The sequence below is a fragment of the Ceratotherium simum genome, chromosome 14, assembly GCF_057802395.1.
Source record: "Ceratotherium simum simum isolate JZ-2026a chromosome 14, ASM5780239v1, whole genome shotgun sequence".
Taxonomy (NCBI): Eukaryota; Metazoa; Chordata; class Mammalia; order Perissodactyla; family Rhinocerotidae; genus Ceratotherium; species Ceratotherium simum.
The window spans coordinates 54,257,019-54,260,123 of NC_141913.1; the positions used below are offsets into that span (position 1 = coordinate 54,257,019).

Genomic DNA, 3,105 nt, shown 5'->3' on the forward strand with positions numbered 1-3,105 from the left:
TTGTCTTGAATATTAGAAAAGGAATAAAGAATATAAAATATGTGTTAGAAGGGACCAATAGATTTTATTTTTAATAAAAATAATGCTTGGTATTTCTGTTGAAAAAGAAATGGGCTATCAGTTCTGTTCTTAATCTCGTAGATTTAGAATCTTGAAGAAGAAAAGTTTTTACGTACATTTAGACCCAACACTGAATTGTGATTAACATTCTCTTCTTAGTCTCAGTCCTGTAAATGCCACTGCTCTCTGCAAGAGTAGCTTTTAATCCTATGAGACAGTTTCCAGAATCGTATCTAGTAGGACTAGTAAAATTTTTCTCTTTGCTTGCTCTAGGGAATCTATGTGTGTATATAAGAGCATATCCTAGTGCACAATGACATGAATTCAAGTTGACCAAATCAATAAATCTCAAATTTCTTCTTTTCATTGTAAAGTTTTGAGTTAAAAAAAAAAGTTTGATGAACAGATATCTGACTTGAGTCTCTCAAATGATATCAGAACTTGAACCTGTTACAGATACAGAATTTATCCAATTTGGTTTTATAAATTTATTTATTTTTGTCACATTATTCTCATTTTACTGGGATTTTTAGGGAGGAACAAAATTAAATTCAAATATTTAATTGATCATATATCAAAAACATATATTTTGAATTAACTTTTACTCTCTTTTCTGTCTTTTATTTATAATCAAAACTGGTAGTCATCCTTACCACTAACAGTGTGATCTGTGTACTAATCTTAATATCCTGACTCCATTCTGCTCAGAGTTTACTGATGTGAGTAGGAAGTGAGATATATACCTGAATCTAATCTCACAGTCCTTTTCGAGCCATGGATGGATCAGATTTCCACAGGAGTTTCACAACGAAAACCATTAAATTATTCCCAATATTTTACAGGAATATTTTCTAGTTACTACTTTTTTGGAAAGCATTCTAGTTTAGATGAGTTCAAATTTTATTTCTTCTCACCACGATACTATGGATCAAATGCTTTCTTTTGGCTGATGTTTGCTCAGGAAAAATTATTATGAGGAGGTGACTGAACTTGGGCTATTGATGCTGAAAATCCAAAAATTAAAAAAGAGAAGGAAATTTACCATTGGGAGCCCATGCTTCAAGCATCACTGCTCCTTCTAGAAAGGGTTAGACCGTCAAGGACAAAAGGAGTGTAGAGCAGATGCAACGGCAGAACCAACCTCTGGGCTGATATTTCAGAGCTCCAGGTGCTAATGCCTACTAGAATTGCAAAGTGTAACCAACTTATCTGTTCTGAATAAAACTCCCATTTTATTAAGTATTTCAGTAAAGGATGATAGAGAAGGTAATAATAAATCTTTGTATGATCAGTTGGAAATTTGAGCAATTAAACAGAATGTAAAAGTGAGGGCACTTTGTGATGCAATACACACATATACACACACACACCTATCTATCCATATACATTCTATGACATATGTATATACATAAATTTCTTACCTTACAAAGTCTATATTAATGGTTAAAGACTGAAGTTTTGAAAATGACATTTAAAAAGGGTAGATGCTTTTATTTAGAAAATAGCATAATTTCAAGACGGTTTAGCAATTTAAATGTTAAAGATAAAATCACACACAAAAAAATTATACGAGTGAACCATTATATAAGTGAAATACCCAAAGCAGAAACCATCCAGGATTGAAAGGCTATTCAGTACATTGTTGATAGTGTCTCTCCCCTTCCATGTCATGAGAGATGCACCCACCATAGACCCAGACTTGAATATTCAAAGGTCTTCTCTTTCTTGAGTCTACCAGGTTCCCCACACCATATAGTCTCTCTTGATACAGTAAGCTAGGTTATATTCAAAGGGCTTCACATTTGTTCACCTGCTGTATCTGTAAATATCTTCCTTCTCTTGACCTTTACATTGCTGAGTTCAAAGAGCACAGATTCCTTCTTTCTGCCCCAAGCCTGTATACATTTTCTGTTTTGGAATAATAACAATTATTCAGGGGGAAATCATATATAATTTTACATTCTTTGAAGAATTAGTAGGAGATAGTTGATAAAAGTTGAAAATATGGTTCTGAAGGACCAGTCTAGAAAGATATATTGAGAGTCATTATCTTAATTGAAATCATTGACATAGTTGAATTTCCTTAGTGTAGGAGAGTGTGTAGAAAAATAACCAAAGAGGACATAGGATACAACCCTGAAGGGCATCATTAGACAGAGGGCAAGAGAAGGAACCAGAGCCTATGAAGAAAAACACAAAGAAGTTATAGCAGTTGGAAGATCAAGAGAGTGGCATTATCAGAATGAGAGGGAAGTGAAAATTTAAGGGTATATAACCTTGTCATTGCCTCAGAAAAGGGAGGTAACATAACCATTGCTGCACTGGAGAAAAACTCCTTGGATTCGTATTAGACAAGGACACTAACGACATAAACAGAAACACTTTCAGTGCAGTGGCAGAGGGCAGAGGATAGATTACAGTCTGGGGAGGGGAAAGAGTTCTAGACCACTTCAGACTGGAACTGAAGTGTTCTATATTTTTTTTTTTTTCTTGAAGTCTGTTATTTAAACCTCATTTATTCCCGCTGGGGGGTGCACTGTTTCTGGAGGTACTGCAATACCAGCTCGATGCGTGGAACGGACGGAGCAAGCTCCTATTCCATCTCTCTGCTCCAAAAATCCATTTAATATATTGTCCTCGGATAGAGGACGTATCAGATATTAAACTGATAAGAACAGAGACTACACTTGATCTTAGCCAAAAGGCAGAGAAGCGATGAAGTGTTGTATTTTTGTTTGTTCAGAGAACTGCATTTTAAGAGGTGCTTATAGACTGAAGACCACAGCCAGAGGAGAATAATCATGATTTGGAATGATTCAAAATTTTTACATAAAAAAGGACATAGGAAGAAACTGAAGATATTTTGGTTAGAGAAAAAGGACACTAGAGATGATGAATAGTTATGTGAAAATATTTGTAAGACTTTTACATGTAAGAAGAGTGGGTGTGTTTCCAATGTCTCCAGAAGAAATCAATAGAACATTATTTTGAAATTAAAAGATACATATTTTACTAAAATAAAAAGTTTATAATAAGGATGAAGTA

General features: G+C 34.2%; 1 non-coding gene across 1 annotated transcript; it reads right to left on the reverse strand.

Annotated features, from left to right (window-relative positions):
* Positions 1–2,586: 2,586 nt before the first annotated feature.
* On the reverse strand, positions 2,587–2,777 carry LOC147915332 (U2 spliceosomal RNA). Its single transcript, XR_015554359.1, has one exon. It is a non-coding gene; the product is annotated as a U2 spliceosomal RNA (small nuclear RNA).
* Positions 2,778–3,105: the final 328 nt, after the last annotated feature.